We start from the raw sequence: 26915 nt of genomic DNA, 5'->3' as shown, positions 1-26915 counted from the left end.
AAGAAAGCGGGTAGATGGTTCACATCCCACCTCAGAACTCTGAAAAAGACAAACTGAATACTAGGATGAAACAGAGAAGAAACATTACAGCCAAGAAAACAAAACAGCGTATCAAAGGGAGACACGCTATTACAAAGTGCACATCCTCAAATAAAAGGAGCTTCGTTATTCCAAACGTATCAACACAGCTCTCCTTGCAGAGAAAGAACTACACCAAATCATCAAGATGACAAATGTTGCTTCTTGCATCACAGCAGCAGAGCAGTAACCCCAACCAAAACATACTGTGCAAAGTTATCACCAACAACTTCAGAAATAAAGTTTCAATTATACAACAGTCAATTAGCACAGTGATCAGAAATAAAAGGAACATTTTCCAGACAACAACTAAACTCAATCCCTCAAAGGACCAGATTCTCACCGCTATCTGAATCAGACTTTAAAAAACTGGTGATCCTAAGCAAAAAAACAGCTCTCTGTAAGACCTCTGCCACTGAATATCGACAAACAGATTGTCACCAATAAAACACTGACTAGCTTCTTTCACCAACTGATTTGCTGCTCACTTGAAACCGGCATTGCAACAAATGCATTTAAAACTTCCTAGGTCAAACCTCTTCTAAAAATTCTGCTGGAGACCCAGAAGTCTGCTCCTATTACTGACCTCTCAAATATACCATACCCTGCTAAAATTCTAGAAAGCTCAATTCACACTCTAATGTTGGGACACATAATAGAATGTAATCACATATAATTACTCACAAGTTTGCTTCAGACGTATGAGAGGCACAGAAACAGCACTTTCATCTGGTATTACCTCAGAATAGCTGTGGACTAAAATACCAATCAGCATTTGTTTGTTAGAGCATCTCCAGATTGTACAGAAAGCTGCAGCACGCCTAGCCCTGGGAGCACAGAGGCTAGCTCATTCTCCCTTTTTGCTACAACAACTTCATTGCCATCCTATGAAAAGCTGTATTGACTTTAAAGTTTTGAGCCTCGTACATTGTGCGATTCATCAATCGGGCGCACTCAATCTTCAATCTAAATTAGCGCGCTATATCCCTTCGATACCCCTGCGATCTTTATCATAGTTTCAATTGAAGAGCCTTTTTTTTCTTAAAGCACGTTTAGCTGGTCGCTTTTTTTTCCGGTCTTGCTCCTGCATTGTGGAACTCTCTTCCTTCTCAATTATGAGAGATCTCAGAACACTTGAGCTTTCGTAAAGCTGTGATTCACAGCCTGTGAAGACTTATTTGTTTTAGTGGTCGTGGTCTCAGAGCATTGTTCTCTCCAATATTGCTTTTTGAGGTCCTACATGCCTTTCGGCGATAGTTCATGCCTTAGAAATCCTGATACAATACAATACAATACAATTCAAACTACTTGACATCTCAGGGGCCTTGGACACTGTCAAACACAGTGCATCAATCAGACATGGTACTAGGATTCGGATGAGAGAGTCAAGGTAATGCAACAGATTACCAATGAATACTCGGACTAAGAATAGGGAGGAAGAGTAATGAAATCAGTTACAAATTGGGGTAATGGGATTCACAATATGGAGCAACAGATTACTGATGTGGTACGTGGATAAAGAGGAGAGAAGCAGGTAATGAAATACTGGTACAAGGAAGAGAGGTGGTGATAATGTAACAGATTACTAGTAGGGTACTAGGAGGATGAAGAGGGATGTGGGGGTAATGCAGCAGATTACCATTGGGGTATTTGGACAAGGAAGAGGGAGGTGAGGGAACGCAATGGATAAAACATGGGGTACTTGGCAGAGGAAGTGGGAGGTGGGATAATGGAACAATGAAGCAGGATTTGGGGCAATGTAACTGATTACTATTGGTATTCTGGGATGAGGAAGAACAATGTGGCAGCAATGTAATGGATAACTATTGGGGTACTGGGACGAGGTATAGCAAGGTGGCTGTAATGTACTGGATTACTAATGGGGTACTGGGACTAGGAGGAGAGAGGCAGGGGTAAAATAAATTATATGCAAAAATTGACTACAAAGATAAGGAAAAGGCAGGTAACAGTAATGTAACAGATCACTAATGGGTTACTGGGACGAGGAAAAGGGAGGTTGGGTTAATGCATCAGCTAACTATTGGTGTACTGAGACAAGGAAGAATTTGGTGGGGATACTGAAGTAGTGGGAAGAGAAGGAGGGGGCTAGGGTAATGGAATACTGATAGGAAGAAGAGGAAGGTGGCGATAATTTAACATATTAGTAGTGGGGTAATTAGAGGAGGAATAAGGAGTTGAGGGTAATGCACCATATGTCCATTGCTGTACTGAGGCAAGGAAGGAGGAGGTGGGGGTAATGGAACAGATTACTAATGTATTAATGGGACGAGGAATAGGGACACATGTGCAATGCAGCAGATTTCGAATGGGATAATGGAACTAGGAAGAGGGAGGAGAAAGTAATGGACTACTGGAACAATGAAGAAGGATGTGGGGGTAATGAAATGGATTACTAATGAGGTACTGGGATGCAGAAGAGGAATGTGAGGATAATGGAGTACTGGGACAAGGAGGAGGGGGCAAGTGTAATGGAGTATTGGTATGAGGGAGAGGCAGGTAGTGATAATGTAATAGATTACTAATGGGGTTCTGAAATAAGGGAGGAGTATCAGAGGGTAATGCAACATATTACTAATGGGTAATGGGTCGAGGAAGGGAGGTAGGGGTAATGGAGTACTAGGAGGAGGAACAAAGAAGTGTGTGTAATGTAGTAATGGGAGGAGGAAGAGGGATATGAGGGTAATGTTATGGATTTCTAATAGGGCTGGTTTGAGGATGAGGGAGAAGATGGTAAAGGTTGAATTATTAATGGGGTTTTGGGAAAAGGAAAAGATAGGTGGTGGTAATGCAACAGTTTACTATTGGGGTAGAGGGACGAGAAAGAAGGAGGTCAGGGTAATGGAGTACTGGACGAGGAAGACAGAGTTGAGTTTAATTAAATGGATTATTAGTGGGTTACTTAAATAAGGAGAGGGAGGTGCTGATAAAGGTAGGATTACTAATGTGGAACTGGAATGAGGAAGTGGGCGGTACAGGTAATGCAACATATTACTAATGGTGATCTGGGATGAGGACAAGGGCGGTGAAGGAATGAAGAGTTCTTCACTGCTGCTGTGCAGAGAAATCGAGATCTTTAATCAAAGCAAAGGCTACTGAACACCTACATCAGCACCACTCTACGTATGTTGCAGACTTTTTTTTCATTAAACAAATGAAAGTTTTTAAAGGTCATCCACCACCCCCAAACAAAAATAGTCTCCTAATACTACCCTCCCCCACATTTTAGGTTTATTTAGGAAGCAATCCCTCTATTTTATTAATAATAAAAAACGGCATTGCTTCCTAAATTAACTTGAAATACTCACTTCCCCTAACTAGCCATTACATTGCTTGCCACATCTCAATATTTTATATGTGTCAAGTATTTACTCTTTTACCTCTCAAAACAAATTGAGATTCAGATCTAGATCTCGGATAAAATGCTAGGGAAGAAAACAAATCTACACTATCCCATACAACGATCCTTGAGAAATCTTCCTCTGTTACCCTGCCCAAAACAACCCCACGCATACCTCTGATATCATTTTAGGTCCAATAATACAAAAAAAGAAATCTAGATTTGAATCTCAATTTTCAAGGTGGTGGATTCTAAGAAATGAAAAGTCTTGGCTCCAGCATTGCATCATGGGAGATATAACTACATGTTTTTGATAATGGGGGCACCCTGCACTACACCACATAAAATAAAAACAACTAGGCAGGTTTATGTCAAACCAACAAGGGATTCCTTCGAGCGCACTGTGCACAACTTGTTTCGTATTTGGAGAACATCAGTCCAGCAGTTGGGATATGCATGTAAGCAAATATTGAAGATTCTGCTTACGGGAACACCCGTACAAAAAGGGGAAAACACACCCTTTTTTTTACCTTTTATATCTTTGAACCGTAGCACAGATTTGCATGAAAGTTCCCAGCTGTAGGGAGGCCAGGTCTGATATCCTAGTTGGTAAATTTCATACTGATCTGTCCTACATTAAACATTGATTCTTTGCATTTCCTATGGATGATAGGCTTGCCTTTAACTATAGGGTGACTATATAATATATATATATATATATATATATATATATATATATATATATATATATATATATATATATATATATATATATATATATATATATATTCACAGAAACTACAGTTGAGAGAGTTAGGGCGAGCTGAGTTATTGCAACAAAAACTTTGAAATTCAGCGGGTGTGGAAAGTGATGACCATCTTAACTCAGTGTTCCCCAGGAGATGTCCCCCACGATGTCATTTTGTATGTCTCTTCTCCAATATCATGTAAGTGCTCATGGGCTTTGCAACAGTGGGAAAGTGAGTTAAGATGGTCATCACTACCCACAGCCAATAAATTGGTTTTGTTGCAATAAATCAGTTCACATTTACTGTCTCTTAACTAGGTTGTTTTCAGTGAATTGTAAGGGTTTTGTTATGCTATATTTTCTCCAGGGAACTCTAGCTATGGTGTTCGGCTGTGGCCACTGTACATGCTGCAACAGCGACTTAGAAAAAGGAAAGTCCCTCGGCCTAAAAGCTCACCTTAATGGTCTCTTAACTAAAGTTCTTTCGCTGAATTTCAAGGCTTTTGTTATATCATCCCTCCTCATGATAACATTTTAGCACTTTTAATTTTCTGCTTCCCCCAATATTACCGCTCAGCTTCTCTACTGCACTGGAGCATAGGAGATATAAAAAAGCTTTTAGCGGCCTGGGGGCACCTGCTTCTCCATTGACTATTTTAAAACTACTATACAGGTTTACCCCAAACCATCAAAAGGCACATCTATGGCTCTTTGTGCCCAAGTTGTTTCCATTTGGTCCAAACCCGTCTAGTGCTTTTTCCGCTACATGTGTTGAATCAATGCACTTTTTCTCTATGGAAAAAGGAAGGGGACCACGCTGAAAAATATCAAGTTTGCGGGGTGGGCCCTCGACAAATACATCAGGTGAGTCGAAAGTTATTATCAATAGAATTATGGGAAAGGAATTTGGGGAAAAAATATAAATGTATTTATATATATTATAGTGTTGAAACCCGCGATCCTATACTCAAGGTGAAACCTGTTTAGAGTTTTCCCAAAATTCTTTTGCTAATAAAATTTGACTTGCTTGACGGATTTGAATAAAAAGGTTTGTCCCAAGCCCCTCCAAACTGGACATTTTGGGGGAAATGTGTCAACAGGTGGAAAAACGATTAATAAAACAAAAAATGCTCTTTTCAGAGCACATCCCATTAATTTTTACATAGATGAAAAGTGCTTTGATTGAAACCCATACTGTGAAAACCACTGAGCGCAAAGTGTTATAGATGTGACTTTTGGTGGTTTGGGGTAAATCTGTCCAGTAATTTTGAAAATATGTGACAGAGATGCTCTCAACCTTTTTTTATATATCACTCATAGTTCTTTGCAGCAGAGAGGCTGAGAGCCGCCCTGTAGAATATATATATATACCCACATGAAAAACCAATTCTGCTCTAGATTTTGGTATATATGTATGAGTTTGGTACTGCACAACCATTTCTATTCTGCAAGAAAATGAATCTGTGTGCGCCAAGGTGCAAATAGATGACAAAATAAGGCCTGTCTGTCTGGAGATAGATTATTAATGAGATTTTGCTCTTATACCTCCCTTTTACCTTGTGTCGACAAATTTCTAAATGTTCACGGCAGAGCTATATTCCATGAATTTTGCATATTGGTGGGACAATGAAAAGGTCAGTGGCAACACTGATTTGCTTTAACTCTGACAATCCATCTAAGGACCATTAACAAAACTCATAGAACAAGCAAACGTTCACCCAGGCCTCTGTTATCTTTACACACTCATAACACCAGCTACCGACCAAGCCCCCTCCATAGATAACTGCACAGATTGTATTCATTGCCCCATCCATTCTTCTATTTGGCCCACACCTTTCCTCCTTTGTCAGACTCATTCTTTCATCAACTGTCTATTCTTTTTTTTTTCTTTTTTCTCACATGTTTTTGTACCACACTTACCCTGGTTTACACCTATTACATTTCTGTACTGTCCACCTTAACATTCCTTCTATTCTTACACTTAAAGGGCACCTTCCCACTGCTCAATGTTTACCCCTTTTCTCCTCAAATACTTAAGTGACTCTCCACATTTTATCATGTGGCCTAGCATTTTCTCTTTCCCTTTCCCCGTGATGTGGTCCTGGCTGTTTTTTTTTCTCAGAAAACACCCTTCCCTATTTTTCTCTTTCGCACCCACCTTATTATGGAATGGCTGCATTCCTGGGCTCCTTTAATGCTCACATCAGCCACAGGAGACATGGGCCTATGCTCCCGTCTGATCTCCACTGGCACATGGCAGGAGACATTGGTACCATTCCACATGCAGTTTAGATTTTCTTCTCTCATGTCACTGCAGCTGAACATTGAGGTAAGACATTTACTGCACACTGTCCTGCATAATGCCCTTGTTCTTCTTGATAGGCGTATGTAGTGGTAGTGTGGCATGAACCTATAATGCATTCACTCCTGCTGCTCCTCCTACTCACCGCTTTTTCCAATCACGCTACAAATTCCTCTTTTCCTATCCCTGTTATAAAACTCACGTCTCGAAACTCCCACTGCTGCATCTCTCTTGCACCTCCTACTTCTAACAAGCAATAACAGCTTGTTTAATTATGTGTTGATTTTGCCAACGGTACTTTATTTTGGACAACCAAGATTCACAGACTTTACCACGTCCAGGATTCAGCTGAAAAGTGATTGCCTGACCTACTAGGAAGCACACACATCAGCACTGAAATAGTGTCTGAAGTGCAGAAGACAACTTTGTGAGAAGCACTACATTGCCCATTGCCAGCACTATCACTGCAAGTCTGTGCCATCAAACACCTACCGCACATCTCTCACTTTCAAAACGGACACATAGGGAGTAGCTCCTTCTCCTTTCGCGCCACTGAACTATTGGCAATTTCCATACAACGCCACTATAGGAAGGGCAGTGAAAACCTCCCACTTCACCAAATGACACCACTTTGGGGTCCACACTGGATCCACTATTCTGTCACTTCTGTCCTTAACACCAAGAGACTACGTCATTGGCAATATAGCGCTCTACAAATCTGCCTAACATTACCATTCAGGTTACCAAGCACTGCAAATGATGTAAGCACAGTGACCCACCGTACTGCCTTGATAGCTGTTTACAGTTCACCTTACATGGGAATAAGTAGTTGCCTGCATTAAAATCGAGATTAGAAGTACCCAATAGCAATCTAGGCTTACCTTCTCAGAATATCACCTTAAATGAGGTCTACTTATTGCGTTCAGGGCAAATGCACCGGGCCCATCCATCGAACTCCAATGCTGCTGTTCACCTTTTGGCTTCTGTTCACTGTGCACGGTGGTCACTGCCAAGAGCTCTTAGAAAGGGAGTTGGCTCCCCTCTCTGCCTGGCGTGTGCAGCAGGAAGAAGCTACCACAGGATGTCCGTGGTCTGACTGTAACGCACAGTGAAATGGCTTCGTTTACTCAAAGAGGATGTGGATATAAGTTCAAGATGCTCCAGGCTGGGGGTAGGCGTTGACGTCTGCACAAGCCTACCATGATTGCGAGGAAGATAAAAAATATCAAGTCAGTGCCATAATGTCACGATCTGTAAACCACATTTCAACACACTTTGGAAAAAGGAAGTGAACATAATTTCCAGTAAAACGCTTAGGCAACCTTAAACATCTGATGTGTTTAATTTTAATATATCGATGATTACAGGTCTGTATACAAATAAACAAGACAACGTACTGACTGAGGAAGCTAGTTTTTTTCATTGCTTATCTAAACCCTACTTAACTTGGGGCTATAGGCAGCATATTGTCTATCTGCCTTTTGTTAATGTTTTTCTTTGGACTGCATCCTTTCATCCAGACCATTAATCTGTCCCTACATTTAATCTGTGCTACTCAGATCACTTCATCAGGCATAGGAAGAATTAAGCTCTTGGGGAAAAACAGTGCACATCTCTCTCTCACTTCATATATATACTTATACATATATTACACGACCACACTAGTGGCCGTGTAGTTATGGTTAAATTGCTAATCCCATAGGAAAAGCACTTTTTGGGCAGCTTATAACTTCGCTCACCCTGGACGAATCCCCACTAAACTTTGCAAAAAAAAAAGTATATGGCCCACTGAATTTTTTTTGCTAGGTTTGGTGATGTTTGGTGCAGGTGGCGCAAAGTTATAGGTGGGGTCCCAACATTTCTTTTTTTCCCATAGACTGAATGGGAAAAAAACTTTGCTCACGCCTACAGCCTAAACCACTGGATGGATTTTCACCAAATCTGCAGCAGGAGCAGCGGCTTGGTCCCGAGAGCGTGATTTTGTAAATTTGGTGAAAATCTGTCCAGTATTTTTTTTAAAGCGACCAAAAAAGTAGGTCACAAAAAATTAGTGATATCTGCGTCCGCTCCGCGGACACACTTCCCCGTTCGCTCGGCGGACAGGACACCGATTGGTTAATCGGCTTGTGTCCTGTCTGCAGACATGCAACGTGTTCGCTAATTGGATGGTGAAGAGCGTGAAGTGTGTCAGATTTTTGGAAACACCCGCCATCTTGGATTCACAGACATCTGCCGGATGTCCGCAGACATTGCGGTAAAAACATATTAAAAAACACAACATTGCACATGTCAAATTTATCAAATAATCTCTGGGGAGGCGAGGGGTGATGAGGATGGGATGGGATATGGCTGCAAGAAGCAAATAACGGGTGTTTTTTGCCGCGAAAGTCCACAAACAGTTCGGATGTTTGCGAAAAGTTTGCGGACACCTCAGCATTACAGGGTTGCTGAAATGCAGTTCTTGGATGGCTTATGACTTTGGCATCACTTAATGGAACTTATGAAATTTTGCATGTATAATATTGACCTGATTTTGAGTGAGTATGCAAAGTTTGGTGGGATTCTGTCATAAGGGGGCAAAATTAGAGGGGGCGTCCCAAAATAATGTAAAGGCTTATAAATGAGGTGCCATTTGAAGAATCTACACTTAATTAGGGAAACCAATAATACATTGATATATGAATGTTGTTGCGAAGTTTGGTGGGATTTAGTGAAAAGGGGGCAACATTAGAGGGGAGGGTCCCAAAATAATGTAAAGGCTTATAAATGAGGTGCCATTTGATGAATCTACACTTCAATTGGCAAACTGATAATACATCTAGATATACATGTTTTTGCGAAGTTTGGTGGGATTCTGTCAAGAGGTAGCATAATTAGAGGGGGGTCCCAAATTATTGTAAAGGCTTGTAAATGTGGTGCGATTTGACAAATCTACACAAAGGTTTGCAAAAAAGATTATAGAACTAGATATAGATGTTTTCATAAAGTCTGAATGGATTTGTCAAGTGGGGGCTAGGTTATATGACGATTGTAGGTGCATACATGTGACACTTTTGAAAAAATAAAACATGGGTGGATTTCCAACAAACTTGCGTAAGGAGCATTGGCAAGGACCCACAAGCACGGTTTTGCAAATGTGCCAGTGTTTTATTATTTGACAAGTGTCATAATGTAGCTACAAAAATAGCAGTGTACCTTTAGTGACTGAGGGGTAGCCTGTGGCCATGGGCAGTGGCCAGAATGTCCGGGTCATGGAATAAGGTCATGATCCGGACAATCTGGCTACTGCCCATGACCACAAGGGACATAACATAGGATTAAAGTGGCCATGTCCACCTGGGAATGGCTTTGTGGTAAAGTTATTCAAAATTAGGATAGATCTGAAAGGGAAGAAAAATATGCTTGTGGTAATATGGTCAGGTTCTCTTTTTGCCTTCTGCAGGCTGCCATGGAAAGCGAATAGGGGTCCTGTATGGAACCCTCGCCTTCCCTTTCAATGGTGGCCATCTTGGAAAAGGATTTTCCTTCCTACACCGGGACGCAGTAGGCGTCCCGGTGTAGGAAGAAAAATCCTCTTTTTTAGCACCCTGGGCTGATAACTTGGGCTGCTGGACCAGTATCCACCGTTCCAGTGCCTGGAACGGACGATGAACGCCACAATATTCCCATTAGCATAACACAAAAAGCAGAGTTAATTCTGCTTCATGTAACTAGCTGCATTCCTGTCCTGTCAAGAAGTCCAAAGTAAAGACATTGATATTGATGCAATGTTTTGTGACACATTCCAATTCAACAAATCTCCGGTATGGTGTTTGGAAATTTATGATTCATGCAAACACTATTACAATCATTATTATTAGTAGTTGTATAACAATTATTATTATTAGAAGTAGTAGCAGCAGCAGTATCATAGAAGTAGTAGTAAAAGATATAGAAGAAGTAGTAGTCGTGGTAGGAGCAGAAGTAGTAGTGGTATAGTGGTAGTAGTATTATTTCAAAGGGCCTTCAACTAGCAATCACATTTTTTCGGAAATTTGCTGTTGGAGACCTGAAGAAGAATTTACTTGGAATTTAGAAGAATTTCCAACCTTAACAAAACCTTCATCACCAAAGACCGACCAACTGTTTCATAACATCAGGAACCAGACTAATTAAATTAACCACCTCACAAGCTACTGGATATTTTGCATCCACCCACATCGACAACTTTCCAACAAAAACAGACCAAATATTAGCACATGTTCCATGGAAAGAAACAATGCAATACAGCTAACAAAAGTAAAACGAGACCCAGAGGATGACCAGATAAATTTCAGACTGATTCAATACCCGATTCATCTCGAAGCACAGAACGGACATTCATGAAATTCTGAGCAAATAAGACCTGAAATACTCTTCAAACTGGAAACATGGTTATCAAAGGACTTTAAGGTAATTGCCTACAAATTAATTCCCAAGAAATGTAGACTCATCGAAGCCGATTGCACTGAAGCGGAGGAGGTAACTACTTCAATATCTCGATTCCATGCTACTAAGACTTCCTGCATTGCAAAGGACTCCTGGTGCACCTAGCACTCAATCATCAAACCATTCTTGCTTTCCCTCTCCTTTACATATCTCCTTCATACTAGCCAGCCTTTTCCGAAAATATTGCTGACTTAATCACCAACCTTGTCATAGAACAAAAATACTTAACTGTCCTCTGTGATTCATAATCTGGTTAGAAGAACAAACATAATCTACCTCCAGAAGTCTGAGTCCTTAAATGGTTGTTTTCCGCATTAAACAAATGGTAAAAGGAGCTACGCATTTGGCAGGCTACAAGCCCAGCACAATTTTCTGTGAAGAAGATGTGAGGACCACCTCCTCAACCATTTAGCTACTGCAGAGGGATCACCTAATGATACCTTTTACTTTAAGTAAACCAACGCACAACCTCCTTACACACATGCACCATAAAACAACTGCCAGAAGCACGAAAACTGTAAACCATGATGAGCTTGGATGAACAAAGTCAAACCACCAAGAGTTGGACCTGTTACTACAAGAAAAAAACAAAGCAACAATTCAAAACCGATATCTGAGGCTCTCTGCATCCTCATTCTACCAAAACCCATCACCTTGTCGGAAAAAAGAAAGCGGGTAGATGGTTCACATCCCACCTCAGAACTCTGAAAAAGACAAACTGAATACTAGGATGAAACAGAGAAGAAACATTACAGCCAAGAAAACAAAACAGCGTATCAAAGGGAGACACGCTATTACAAAGTGCACATCCTCAAATAAAAGAAGCTTCGTTATTCCAAACGTATCAACACAGCTCTCCTTGCAGAGAAAGAACTACACCAAATCATCAAGATGACAAATGTTGCTTCTTGCATCACAGCAGCAGAGCAGTAACCCCAACCAAAACATACTGTGCAAAGTTATCACCAACAACTTCAGAAATAAAGTTTCAATTATACAACAGTCAATTAGCACAGTGATCAGAAATAAAAGGAACATTTTCCAGACAACAACTAAACTCAATCCCTCAAAGGACCAGATTCTCACCGCTATCTGAATCAGACTTTAAAAAACTGGTGATCCTAAGCAAAAAAACAGCTCTCTGTAAGACCTCTGCCACTGAATATCGACAAACAGATTGTCACCAATAAAACACTGACTAGCTTCTTTCACCAACTGATTTGCTGCTCACTTGAAACCGGCATTGCAACAAATGCATTTAAAACTTCCTAGGTCAAACCTCTTCTAAAAATTCTGCTGGAGACCCAGAAGTCTGCTCCTATTACTGACCTCTCAAATATACCATACCCTGCTAAAATTCTAGAAAGCTCAATTCACACTCTAATGTTGGGACACATAATAGAATGTAATCACATATAATTACTCACAAGTTTGCTTCAGACGTATGAGAGGCACAGAAACAGCACTTTCATCTGGTATTACCTCAGAATAGCTGTGGACTAAAATACCAATCAGCATTTGTTTGTTAGAGCATCTCCAGATTGTACAGAAAGCTGCAGCACGCCTAGCCCTGGGAGCACAGAGGCTAGCTCATTCTCCCTTTTTGCTACAACAACTTCATTGCCATCCTATGAAAAGCTGTATTGACTTTAAAGTTTTGAGCCTCGTACATTGTGCGATTCATCAATCGGGCGCACTCAATCTTCAATCTAAATTAGCGCGCTATATCCCTTCGATACCCCTGCGATCTTTATCATAGTTTCAATTGAAGAGCCTTTTTTTTCTTAAAGCACGTTTAGCTGGTCGCTTTTTTTTCCGGTCTTGCTCCTGCATTGTGGAACTCTCTTCCTTCTCAATTATGAGAGATCTCAGAACACTTGAGCTTTCGTAAAGCTGTGATTCACAGCCTGTGAAGACTTATTTGTTTTAGTGGTCGTGGTCTCAGAGCATTGTTCTCTCCAATATTGCTTTTTGAGGTCCTACATGCCTTTCGGCGATAGTTCATGCCTTAGAAATCCTGATACAATACAATACAATACAATTCAAACTACTTGACATCTCAGGGGCCTTGGACACTGTCAAACACAGTGCATCAATCAGACATGGTACTAGGATTCGGATGAGAGAGTCAAGGTAATGCAACAGATTACCAATGAATACTCGGACTAAGAATAGGGAGGAAGAGTAATGAAATCAGTTACAAATTGGGGTAATGGGATTCACAATATGGAGCAACAGATTACTGATGTGGTACGTGGATAAAGAGGAGAGAAGCAGGTAATGAAATACTGGTACAAGGAAGAGAGGTGGTGATAATGTAACAGATTACTAGTAGGGTACTAGGAGGATGAAGAGGGATGTGGGGGTAATGCAGCAGATTACCATTGGGGTATTTGGACAAGGAAGAGGGAGGTGAGGGAACGCAATGGATAAAACATGGGGTACTTGGCAGAGGAAGTGGGAGGTGGGATAATGGAACAATGAAGCAGGATTTGGGGCAATGTAACTGATTACTATTGGTATTCTGGGATGAGGAAGAACAATGTGGCAGCAATGTAATGGATAACTATTGGGGTACTGGGACGAGGTATAGCAAGGTGGCTGTAATGTACTGGATTACTAATGGGGTACTGGGACTAGGAGGAGAGAGGCAGGGGTAAAATAAATTATATGCAAAAATTGACTACAAAGATAAGGAAAAGGCAGGTAACAGTAATGTAACAGATCACTAATGGGTTACTGGGACGAGGAAAAGGGAGGTTGGGTTAATGCATCAGCTAACTATTGGTGTACTGAGACAAGGAAGAATTTGGTGGGGATACTGAAGTAGTGGGAAGAGAAGGAGGGGGCTAGGGTAATGGAATACTGATAGGAAGAAGAGGAAGGTGGCGATAATTTAACATATTAGTAGTGGGGTAATTAGAGGAGGAATAAGGAGTTGAGGGTAATGCACCATATGTCCATTGCTGTACTGAGGCAAGGAAGGAGGAGGTGGGGGTAATGGAACAGATTACTAATGTATTAATGGGACGAGGAATAGGGACACATGTGCAATGCAGCAGATTTCGAATGGGATAATGGAACTAGGAAGAGGGAGGAGAAAGTAATGGACTACTGGAACAATGAAGAAGGATGTGGGGGTAATGAAATGGATTACTAATGAGGTACTGGGATGCGGAAGAGGAATGTGAGGATAATGGAGTACTGGGACAAGGAGGAGGGGGCAAGTGTAATGGAGTATTGGTATGAGGGAGAGGCAGGTAGTGATAATGTAATAGATTACTAATGGGGTTCTGAAATAAGGGAGGAGTATCAGAGGGTAATGCAACATATTACTAATGGGTAATGGGTCGAGGAAGGGAGGTAGGGGTAATGGAGTACTAGGAGGAGGAACAAAGAAGTGTGTGTAATGTAGTAATGGGAGGAGGAAGAGGGATATGAGGGTAATGTTATGGATTTCTAATAGGGCTGGTTTGAGGATGAGGGAGAAGATGGTAAAGGTTGAATTATTAATGGGGTTTTGGGAAAAGGAAAAGATAGGTGGTGGTAATGCAACAGTTTACTATTGGGGTAGAGGGACGAGAAAGAAGGAGGTCAGGGTAATGGAGTACTGGACGAGGAAGACAGAGTTGAGTTTAATTAAATGGATTATTAGTGGGTTACTTAAATAAGGAGAGGGAGGTGCTGATAAAGGTAGGATTACTAATGTGGAACTGGAATGAGGAAGTGGGCGGTACAGGTAATGCAACATATTACTAATGGTGATCTGGGATGAGGACAAGGGCGGTGAAGGAATGAAGAGTTCTTCACTGCTGCTGTGCAGAGAAATCGAGATCTTTAATCAAAGCAAAGGCTACTGAACACCTACATCAGCACCACTCTACGTATGTTGCAGACTTTTTTTTCATTAAACAAATGAAAGTTTTTAAAGGTCATCCACCACCCCCAAACAAAAATAGTCTCCTAATACTACCCTCCCCCACATTTTAGGTTTATTTAGGAAGCAATCCCTCTATTTTATTAATAATAAAAAACGGCATTGCTTCCTAAATTAACTTGAAATACTCACTTCCCCTAACTAGCCATTACATTGCTTGCCACATCTCAATATTTTATATGTGTCAAGTATTTACTCTTTTACCTCTCAAAACAAATTGAGATTCAGATCTAGATCTCGGATAAAATGCTAGGGAAGAAAACAAATCTACACTATCCCATACAACGATCCTTGAGAAATCTTCCTCTGTTACCCTGCCCAAAACAACCCCACGCATACCTCTGATATCATTTTAGGTCCAATAATACAAAAAAAGAAATCTAGATTTGAATCTCAATTTTCAAGGTGGTGGATTCTAAGAAATGAAAAGTCTTGGCTCCAGCATTGCATCATGGGAGATATAACTACATGTTTTTGATAATGGGGGCACCCTGCACTACACCACATAAAATAAAAACAACTAGGCAGGTTTATGTCAAACCAACAAGGGATTCCTTCGAGCGCACTGTGCACAACTTGTTTCGTATTTGGAGAACATCAGTCCAGCAGTTGGGATATGCATGTAAGCAAATATTGAAGATTCTGCTTACGGGAACACCCGTACAAAAAGGGGAAAACACACCCTTTTTTTTACCTTTTATATCTTTGAACCGTAGCACAGATTTGCATGAAAGTTCCCAGCTGTAGGGAGGCCAGGTCTGATATCCTAGTTGGTAAATTTCATACTGATCTGTCCTACATTAAACATTGATTCTTTGCATTTCCTATGGATGATAGGCTTGCCTTTAACTATAGGGTGACTATATTATATATATATATATATATATATATATATATATTCACAGAAACTACAGTTGAGAGAGTTAGGGCGAGCTGAGTTATTGCAACAAAAACTTTGAAATTCAGCGGGTGTGGAAAGTAATGACCATCTTAACTCAGTGTTCCCCAGGAGATGTCCCCCACGATGTCATTTTGTATGTCTCTTCTCCAATATCATGTAAGTGCTCATGGGCTTTGCAACAGTGGGAAAGTGAGTTAAGATGGTCATCACTACCCACAGCCAATAAATTGGTTTTGTTGCAATAAATCAGTTCACATTTACTGTCTCTTAACTAGGTTGTTTTCAGTGAATTGTAAGGGTTTTGTTATGCTATATTTTCTCCAGGGAACTCTAGCTATGGTGTTCGGCTGTGGCCACTGTACATGCTGCAACAGCGACTTAGAAAAAGGAAAGTCCCTCGGCCTAAAAGCTCACCTTAATGGTCTCTTAACTAAAGTTCTTTCGCTGAATTTCAAGGCTTTTGTTATATCATCCCTCCTCATGATAACATTTTAGCACTTTTAAGTTTCTGCTTCCCCCAATATTACCGCTCAGCTTCTCTACTGCACTGGAGCATAGGAGATATAAAAAAGCTTTTAGCGGCCTGGGGGCACCTGCTTCTCCATTGACTATTTTAAAACTACTATACAGGTTTACCCCAAACCATCAAAAGGCACATCTATGGCTCTTTGTGCCCAAGTTGTTTCCATTTGGTCCAAACCCGTCTAGTGCTTTTTCCGCTACATGTGTTTGTTTGTTTGTTTGTTTATTTATTTATTGTGCGCACCAGACCCTAGGGTAGCAGGGCGCAAGAGAACAAGGAGGTTTACAGCTTAGTTAACGTTTACAGGTTACAGATTAGTTAACGTTACAGGTTACAGGCATAGTGGACATTTCGAATCTGCAGGGTAGGGCAAGTGCAAGTGCAGATAAGGCGTAGCTAAACAGTCAAATCTATGGCGATCAAACAGTAAAAGCAGGTTAGTACAAACATTATAAGAAGACGTTACGTATAAAGTGACATACGCTATGTCGCATTCTCAATAAGCCATTTTATGGTGTTCTTTCTGAAGTTATTGAAGGTTTGGTCAGATCTGAGTGCAAGGGGTAGGGAGTTCCATAACTGTGCTGCCTTAACTGGGAAGCTGGAACCTCCAATGGTGGCTAGTTTGAATCTGGGCACTAGGAGGCAGTTGGGGCTGGCTGTCCTTGTGAGTCTCGTTGGATTTTTCCTGTTGAAGCGTTCTGAGAGGTATCGGGGAGCTTTGTTGTTTAGGCATTTGTGGATAAGGGACGCAGATTTAAGGTTGATTTTTTCTTGGGTGGAAAGCCATTTGTGTTTTCGTCTTATTTCTGAAATGTGTGCACTTCTGGGGATACTTAGGGCCGCTCTAAGTGCATTGTTTTGGAGCACTTGGATTCTGTGGATGATTTGTTTGGTAGTCCCTATGTAGAGGGCGTTGCAATAATCTAGTTTCGATAAAATGAGGGCTCTAGCTAGAATAAGACAGCTGTCCTCTGAAAGGAATGGTTTCCCAGCTCGTATTAACTTGCATGTATAGGCAGTGGATGATGACAGTGAGTTCACCTGTTTGGTGAAAGATAGTGTCGCATCAAGGTAAAAACCTAGGGTTTTTACTTCTCTGGCGACCTTGATAGTGTTGCCATCGATGATGAAGGCGGAGTAGTTTTGGTTAAGTTTGGAGATACGGGCTGCCGTGCCCAGGATGATGAGCTCTGTTTTGTCATCGTTCAAGCATAGGCCATGGTTGGCCATCCATGCCTGAACGATGCTGTAGACTCTATTCACCAGAGCCAGATCTTCGACGTAATCCCCAGTAAGTGGTAAGAGAATCTGAGTATCATCTGCATAGTTAGTGTAGGTGATACCCAGATTATCAAGATCGTCAAAGAGTGGCTTGGTGAAGATGTTATAGAGTGTCGGCGAGACGCAGGATCCCTGGGGCACTCCGCAGGTGATTGGGATAGGGTCTGCTGCCGCTGCGGGGGAGAACACCCTCATGGTCCTGTCACTAAGAAATGATTGAATCCAGACTATAGCCTCCTCTGAGAAGTGGGCAGCCGAGTCCAAGTGATTACATAGGACTTTATGGTCCACCAGATCAAAGGCGGCTGAGAGGTCTAGAAGGAGGAGGAGAGCTAGTTTTCCCTCGTCTCTGAGTGAATCTATTTGGGCTTTTAGGTCGATAAGGGCAGTCTCTGTGCCGTGTTGCGGACGGAAACCGGATTGGCGGGTGCCGAGGAGATGGTTCATCTCAAGGAAGTTCTGGATTTGGGTGTATGCTACCTTGTCTAATATTTTTAGAAGGAAGGGAACCGTGGTGATGGGCCTGTAGTTAGTAGGAATGTTGGGGTCCAATGTTTGCTTTTTTAGGAGGGGGAGTACCCAAGATTCCTTTAGATTGCGGGGGATGGTGCCCGTAGTAAAGGAGGCATTGATAAGTTTTGTGATAAAGGGGGCTAAATCCCTAGCCGCATCCTTGATCAGTTGTGCGGGGCATTGGTCGCCTTTGCAATTAGAAGGTTTGAGAGTCAAAATGGTCTTCTCTACCTCAATTACTCAGACCTTGGAGAAACGGAATTGGGTGGGTTCTGGGTTGTTGGATGAGGGAATTTTGACTATCAGAGGTTGAGTTGGCAGAGAGGCTTTCTTTAGGGCAATTTTTGTTTGGAGGTTGGATACTTTGTTGGTTAGTGCCAGTTGTATGTCTGTGCACCAAGTTTTGTCTTTGATGGAGTCATCCTGTACTGTGATAGGAGTTTCCAATTCCTTTAGGATGGAGAATAGCTCACACAGATTCATTTTCTTGCAGAATAGAAATGGTTGTGCAGTACCAAACTCATACATATATACCAAAATCTAGAGCAGAATTGGTATTTCATGTGGGTATATATATATTCTACAGGGCGGCTCTCAGCCTCTCTGCTGCAAAGAACTATGAGTGATATATAAAAAAAGGTTGAGAGCATCTCTGTCACATATTTTCAAAATTACCTGACAGATTTACCCCAAACCACCAAAAGTCACATCTATAACACTTTGCGCTCAGTGGTTTTCACAGTATGGGTTTCAATCAAAGCACTTTTCATCTATGTAAAAATTAATGGGATGTGCTCTGAAAAGATGAAGAATAGCTCAGGATGGAGAATAGCTCCTTCATGCTGGAGTTGGATTGGGAGATCCTATTATTATAGGTTTCTTGTTTGGCCAGGATGATGTCTCTTTTGTATTGCGAGGAGATGTTAATTAGGTTAGTTTTATTTTCAGCGTCGGATGTCGGTTCCAAGCTGTTTCGCATTTTCTCTTCTGTAGTCTTAGGTTTTTTAGGTGGGGTGTAAACCATGAGTTCAAATGCTTTTTGGGTTTACTGATCCGAAGTTTAAATGGAGCAATACTGTCAAGAGCAGAGCACATGGCTGCGTTGAATGCATCCACTAGGATGCCTGGGTCGGAGTGGTCAGGTAGGGAATTTAGTTTGGGTAGGATGTGGGGCAGAATATTGTCGGCTGTGATGTTTTTCTTGTTTCTCGTTAAGGTGGGTGTGGCTGGCGTGGGTGTTAAGACTGTGGGTCTTTTGGTGTTGAGGGTGAAAGAGATAAGGTAATGGTCAGACCATATTTGGGGGGTGATGGCTGTTATAGAGGGGTAGCAGTTGTGACTGGCAATCCAGTCTAGTGTTCTTCCCTTGATATGTGTGGAAGTATTCACGAGCTGCGTGAAGCCTAGCACTGACAGAGTATTGCCTGTGGCAGTAGCATGATGGTCGTTGATATCGTTGAGCCCTAGATTGAAATCTCCTAGTACTAGTGTTTGGGAGGATTCTTTTAGCTTCTCAGAGATAACAGTGGTGATGTCTTCAGTGAAGGTGCTGACGGGGCCAGGGGGTCTATAGATAAGGTGGATATTTAGTGTTTGGGAGTTTGCAGTCGGTAATTTGATAGAGAGAAGCTCGCAGGATTTGAGGGAGGGTGTGGGTGTGATTCTCATAGAGAGATTAGATTTGGCGATAATTGCAATTCCTCCACCGCGCGAGTCTGGTCTGTCAGCTCTGAGAATGGTATAATTCTCTGGGACTGCCAGAGTGAGAGCCGGACCTGCTGCATCGTGGAGCCAAGATTCAGTAATGGCAATGAAGTCAAGGCTATTATCCCGTATGATATCTGCTATGTCAGTGGCATGGGCGACTAATGATCTGGCATTGATTAGAGCAGCTTTTAGTTCAGGTTCTAGCTGTGCTGTGAGCGGAGGTTTGGCTATAAGTTTATTGATTTTATGGTGTGGTTGGTGTCTGAGAGGGGCGGTGATTACCAGTGGTCGGCATATTTTGGGTCGGAGGTGTTCTAGGTTAATGTTATATTTAGTAATAGGTTCGAATATTTTAGGTAGTCGAGTCCGGAGTCTAAGCTTCCTTTGTTCTAAGTTGCAGGGTTTAGAGATGAGTTGTATGTGGGCACCAAGGCCCTCTGTAGGCAGAACTGTAGGCATGGTCGTGTAGATGATGGTAAGGATAATTGTCAGTATGGAGAATTGTGCAAGGTGAACTGGGTTGGGCATGTGGAAGTACATACTGTTGCTACTAGCTGAGCTAGGTGGGCTGGAATTAGTTGCCGTGGATGGATACGGGGCAGAGTTGGCAGAGTACAGTTCACAAATACTTAGCGAGATTAATGCAGCAGTGACGTACTAGTCTGAGAGTAGCAGTCAGATATTGGGCTAAGTGCGACGGTCAGATGTAGGTCTAAAAACCGAGGTCAGATACTGGGCTGAGAGTGATGGTACAGTGGTCTCTGGGCGACCACAAGGCACTACACAATAATACAGTGGTCTCTGGGCGACCATAAGGCACTATACAATACTACAGTGGTCTCTGGGCGACCATAAGGCACTATACAATACTACAGTGGTCTCTGGGCGACCATAAGGCACTATACAATACTACAGTGGTCTCTGGGCGACCATAAGGCACTACACAATAATACAGTGGTCTCTGGGCGACCATGAGGCACTACACAATAATACAGTGGTCTCTGGGCGACCATGAGGCACTATACAATACTACAGTGGTCTCTGGGCGACCATAAGGTACTACACAATAATACAGTGGTCTCTGGGCGACCATGAGGCACTACACAATAATACAGTGGTCTCTGGGCGACCATGAGGCACTATACAATACTACAGTGGTCTCTGGGCGACCATAAGGCACTATACAATACTACAGTGGTCTCTGGGCGACCATAAGGCACTACACAATAATACAGTGGTCTCTGGGCGACCATGAGGCACTACACAATAATACAGTGGTCTCTGGGCGACCATGAGGCACTATACAATACTACAGTGGTCTCTGGGCGACCATAAGGTACTACACAATAATACAGTGGTCTCTGGGCGACCATGAGGCACTACACAATAATACAGTGGTCTCTGGGCGACCATGAGGCACTACACAATACTACAGTGGTCTCTGGGCGACCATAAGGCACAATACAGTGCAGTGGTCAGTAGCGACCAAAGGGCACGGCCAATAGCAGTCATGAGGCATAAAGCACTAGGGGCTGAAAATGACTGAAGCTATTAAAGAGGTGGCAGCAGTAACGCATAGAGGCGGCGGAGTTGGAAGCATAAGCGTATGTAGCAAACAGTTAAAACAGTTATCGAAGGTGAAAGAAGCCGAGTTCAAATGTTTGTGAGTGCGGAATAGCAGAAGACATACCAGAAAGCACAATAGTGTAAACTGGGGGTATCCCCTTTACTCACAAAAGATTAAAGGTCCGAGTAGACACTGGCTCCGAGGCTCCGGAGGCAAACAGGTGATTACACAAGGTGTTTGAGATGCCTGGAGCAGCACGGGCAGAGTTTGTGGCCCCTGGCTCCTGTGGCTCCGAACAGGCACCCAACAGGCCTTAGAGTGGCCTTGGAGCTGGCCGCCGGCGCGATCCGCCTGCCGGCGGTTACAGCTGATGTTGAATCAATGCACTTTTTCTCTATGGAAAAAGGAAGGGGACCACGCTGAAAAATATCAAGTTTGTGGGGTGGGCCCTCGACAAATACATCAGGTGAGTCTAAAGTTATTATCAATAGAATTATGGGAAAGGAATTTGGGGAAAAAATATAAATGTATTTATATATATTATAGTGTTGAAACCCGCGATCCTATACTCAAGGTGAAACCTGTTTAGAGTTTTCCCAAAATTCTTTTGCTAATAAAATTTGACTTGCTTGACGGATTTGAATAAAAAGGTTTGTCCCAAGCCCCTCCAAACTGGACATTTTGGGGGAAATGTGTCAACAGGTGGAAAAACGATTAATAAAACAAAAAATGCTCTTTTCAGAGCACATCCCATTAATTTTTACATAGATGAAAAGTGCTTTGATTGAAACCCATACTGTGAAAACCACTGAGCGCAAAGTGTTATAGATGTGACTTTTGGTGGTTTGGGGTAAATCTGTCCAGTAATTTTGAAAATATGTGACAGAGATGCTCTCAACCTTTTTTTATATATCACTCATAGTTCTTTGCAGCAGAGAGGCTGAGAGCCGCCCTGTAGAATATATATATACCCACATGAAATACCAATTCTGCTCTAGATTTTGGTATATATGTATGAGTTTGGTACTGCACAACCATTTCTATTCTGCAAGAAAATGAATCTGTGTGCGCCAAGGTGCAAATAGATGACAAAATAAGGCCTGTCTGTCTGGAGATAGATTATTAATGAGATTTTGCTCTTATACCTCCCTTTTACCTTGTGTCGCCAAATTTCTAAATGTTCTCGGCAGAGCGATATTCCATGAATTTTGCATATTGGTGGGACAATGAAAAGGTCAGTGGCAACACTGATTTGCTTTAACTCTGACAATCCATCTAAGGACCATTAACAAAACTCATAGAACAAGCAAACGTTCACCCAGGCCTTTGTTATCTTTACACACTCATAACACCAGCTACCGACCAAGCCCCCTCCATAGATAACTGCACAGATTGTATTCATTGCCCCATCCATTCTTCTATTTGGCCCACACCTTTCCTCCTTTGTCAGACTCATTCTTTCATCAACTGTCTATTCTTTTTTTTTTCTTTTTTCTCACATGTTTTTGTACCACACTTACCCTGGTTTACACCTATTACATTTCTGTACTGTCCACCTTAACATTCCTTCTATTCTTACACTTAAAGGGCACCTTCCCACTGCTCAATGTTTACCCCTTTTCTCCTCAAATACTTAAGTGACTCTCCACATTTTATCATGTGGCCTAGCATTTTCTCTTTCCCTTTCCCCGTGATGTGGTCCTGGCTGTTTTTTTTTCTCAGAAAACACCCTTCCCTATTTTTCTCTTTCGCACCCACCTTATTATGGAATGGCTTCATTCCTGGGCTCCTTTAATGCTCACATCAGCCACAGGAGACATGGGCCTATGCTCCCGTCTGATCTCCACTCGCACATGGCAGGAGACATTGGTACCATTCCACATGCAGTTTAGATTTTCTTCTCTCATGTCACTGCAGCTGAACATTGAGGTAAGACATTTACTGCACACTGTCCTGCATAATGCCCTTGTTCTTCTTGATAGGCGTATGTAGTGGTAGTGTGGCATGAACCTATAATGCATTCACTCCTGCTGCTCCTCCTACTCACCGCTTTTTCCAATCACGCTACAAATTCCTCTTTTCCTATCCCTGTTATAAAACTCGCGTCTCGAAACTCCCACTACTGCATCTCTCTTGCACCTCCTACTTCTAACAAGCAATAACAGCTTGTTTAATTATGTGTTGATTTTGCCAACGGTACTTTATTTTGGACAACCAAGATTCACAGACTTTACCACGTCCAGGATTCAGCTGAAAAGTGATTGCCTGACCTACTAGGAAGCACACACATCAGCACTGAAATAGTGTCTGAAGTGCAGAAGACAACTTTGTGAGAAGCACTACATTGCCCATTGCCAGCACTATCACTGCAAGTCTGTGCCATCAAACACCTACCGCACATCTCTCACTTTCAAAACGGACACATAGGGAGTAGCTCCTTCTCCTTTCGCGCCACTGAACTATTGGCAATTTCCATACAACGCCACTATAGGAAGGGCAGTGAAAACCTCCCACTTCACCAAATGACACCACTTTGGGGTCCACACTGGATCCACTATTCTGTCACTTCTGTCCTTAACACCAAGAGACTACGTCATTGGCAATATAGCGCTCTACAAATCTGCCTAACATTACCATTCAGGTTACCAAGCACTGCAAATGATGTAAGCACAGTGACCCACCGTACTGCCTTGATAGCTGTTTACAGTTCACCTTACATGGGAATAAGTAGTTGCCTGCATTAAAATCGAGATTAGAAGTACCCAATAGCAATCTAGGCTTACCTTCTCAGAATATCACCTTAAATGAGGTCTACTTATTGCGTTCAGGGCAAATGCACCGGGCCCATCCATCGAACTCCAATGCTGCTGTTCACCTTTTGGCTTCTGTTCACTGTGCACGGTGGTCACTGCCAAGAGCTCTTAGAAAGGGAGTTGGCTCCCCTCTCTGCCTGGCGTGTGCAGCAGGAAGAAGCTACCACAGGATGTCCGTGGTCTGACTGTAACGCACAGTGAAATGGCTTCGTTTACTCAAAGAGGATGTGGATATAAGTTCAAGATGCTCCAGGCTGGGGGTAGGCGTTGACGTCTGCACAAGCCTACCATGATTGCGAGGAAGATAAAAAATATCAAGTCAGTGCCATAATGTCACGATCTGTAAACCACATTTCAACACACTTTGGAAAAAGGAAGTGAACATAATTTCCAGTAAAACGCTTAGGCAACCTTAAACATCTGATGTGTTTAATTTTAATATATCGATGATTACAGGTCTGTATACAAATAAACAAGACAACGTACTGACTGAGGAAGCTAGGTTTTTTCATTGCTTATCTAAACCCTACTTAACTTGGGGCTATAGGCAGCATATTGTCTATCTGCCTTTTGTTAATGTTTTTCTTTGGACTGCATCCTTTCATCCAGACCATTAATCTGTCCCTACATTTAATCTGTGCTACTCAGATCACTTCATCAGGCATAGGAAGAATTAAGCTCTTGGGGAAAAACAGTGCACATCTCTCTCTCACTTCATATATATACTTATACATATATTACACGACCACACTAGTGGCCGTGTAGTTATGGTTAAATTGCTAATCCCATAGGAAAAGCACTTTTTGGGCAGTTTATAACTTCGCTCACCCTGGACGAATCCCCACCAAACTTTGCAAAAAAAAAAGTATATGGCCCACTCTGAATTTTTTTTGCTAGGTTTGGTGATGTTTGGTGCAGGTGGCGGAAAGTTATAGGTGGGGTCCCAACATTTCTTTTTTTCCCATAGACTGAATGGGGAAAAAACTTTGCTCACGCCTACAGCCTAAACCACTGGATGGATTTTCACCAAATCTGCAGCAGGAGCAGCGGCTTGGTCCCGAGAGCGTGATTTTGTAAATTTGGTGAAAATCTGTCCAGTAGTTTTTTTAAAGCTACCAAAAAAGTAGGTCACAAAAAATTAGTGATATCTGCGTCCGCTCCGCGGACACACTTCCCTGTTCGCTCGGCTGACAGGACACCGATTGGTTAATCGGCTTGTGTCCTGTCTGCAGACATGCAACGTGTTCGCTATTTGGATGGTGAAGAGCGTGAAGTGTGTCAGATTTTTGGAAACACCCGCCATCTTGGATTCACAGACATCTGCCGGATGTCCGCAGACATTGCGGTAAAAACATATTAAAAAACACAACATTGCACATGTCAAACTTATCAAATAATCTCTGGGGAGGCGAGGGGTGATGAGGATGGGATGGGATATGGCTGCAAGAAGCAAATAACGGGTGTTTTTTGCCGCGAAAGTCCACGAACAGTTCGGATGTTTGCGAAAAGTTTGCGGACACCTCAGCATTACAGGGTTGCTGAAATGCAGTTCTTAGATGGCTTATAACTTTGGCATCACTTAATGGAACTTATGAAATTTTGCATGTATAATATTGACCTGATTTTGAGTGAGTATGCAAAGTTTGGTGGGATTCTGTCATAAGGGGGCAAAATTAGAGGGGGCGTCCCAAAATAATGTAAAAGCTTATAAATGAGGTGCCATTTGAAGAATCTACACTTAATTAGGGAAACCAATAATACATTGATATATGAATGTTGTTGCAAAGTTTGGTGGGATTTTGTGAAGAGGGGGCAACATTAGAGGGGAGGGTCCCAAAATAATGTAAAGGCTTATAAATGAGGTGCCATTTGATGAATCTACACTTCAATTGGCAAACTGATAATACATCTAGATATACATGTTTTTGCGAAGTTTGGTGAGATTCTGTCAAGAGGTAGCATAATTAGAGGGGGGTCCCAAATTATTGTAAAGGCTTGTAAATGTGGTGCGATTTGACAAATCTACACAAAGGTTTGCAAAAAAGATTATAGAACTAGATATAGATGTTTTCATAAAGTCTGAATGGATTTGTCAAGTGGGGGCTAGGTTATATGACGATTGTAGGTGCATACATGTGACACTTTTGAAAAAATAAAACATGGGTGGATTTCCAACAAACCTGCGTAAGGAGCATTGGCAAGGACCCACAAGCACAGTTTTGCAAATGTGCCAGTGTCTTATTATTTGACAAGTGTCATAATGTAGCTACAAAAAATAGCAGTGTACCTTTAGTGACTGAGGGGTAGCCTGTGGCCATGGGCAGTGGCCAGAATGTCCGGGTCATGGAATAAGGTCATGATCCGGACAATCTGGCTACTGCCCATGACCACAAGGGACATAACATAGAATTAAAGTGGCCATGTCCACCTGGGAATGGCTTTGTGGTAAAGTTATTCAAAATTAGGATAGATCTGAAAGGGAAGAAAAATATGCTTGTGGTAATATGGTCAGGTTCTCTTTTTGCCTTCTGCAGGCTGCCATGGAAAGCGAATAGGGGTCCTGTATGGAACCCTTGCCTTCCCTTTCAATGGTGGCCATCTTGGAAAAGGATTTTCCTTCCTACACCGGGACGCAGTAGGCCTCCCGGTGTAGGAAGAAAAATCCTCTTTTTTAGCACCCTGGGCTGATAACTTGGGCTGCTGGGCCAGTATCCACC

General features: G+C 42.1%; 1 protein-coding gene across 1 annotated transcript in view; it reads right to left on the bottom strand.

Moving 5' to 3' along the window:
• Positions 1–24401, bottom strand: part of LOC138481049 (TLR adapter interacting with SLC15A4 on the lysosome-like) — a 39216-nt gene extending 14815 nt beyond the window's left edge. Inside the window, exons 1-2 of the mRNA XM_069612915.1 lie at positions 24169–24401; positions 7368–7681 (exon numbers count right to left, since the gene is read on the bottom strand). The gene's annotated coding sequence lies outside the window, so the exon portion shown is untranslated. The remainder of the gene's footprint in view (positions 1–7367; positions 7682–24168) is intronic.
• Between the last annotated feature and the right edge of the window lie 2514 nt (positions 24402–26915).

Source organism: Ambystoma mexicanum, chromosome 5p (genome assembly GCF_040938575.1).
Source record: "Ambystoma mexicanum isolate Mex_15411 chromosome 5p, UKY_AmexF1_1, whole genome shotgun sequence".
In the NCBI taxonomy this organism is placed as follows: Eukaryota; Metazoa; Chordata; class Amphibia; order Caudata; family Ambystomatidae; genus Ambystoma; species Ambystoma mexicanum.
Note: the sequence above shows the minus strand (reverse complement) of the source record. Positions and strands in the feature narration are given on the sequence as shown.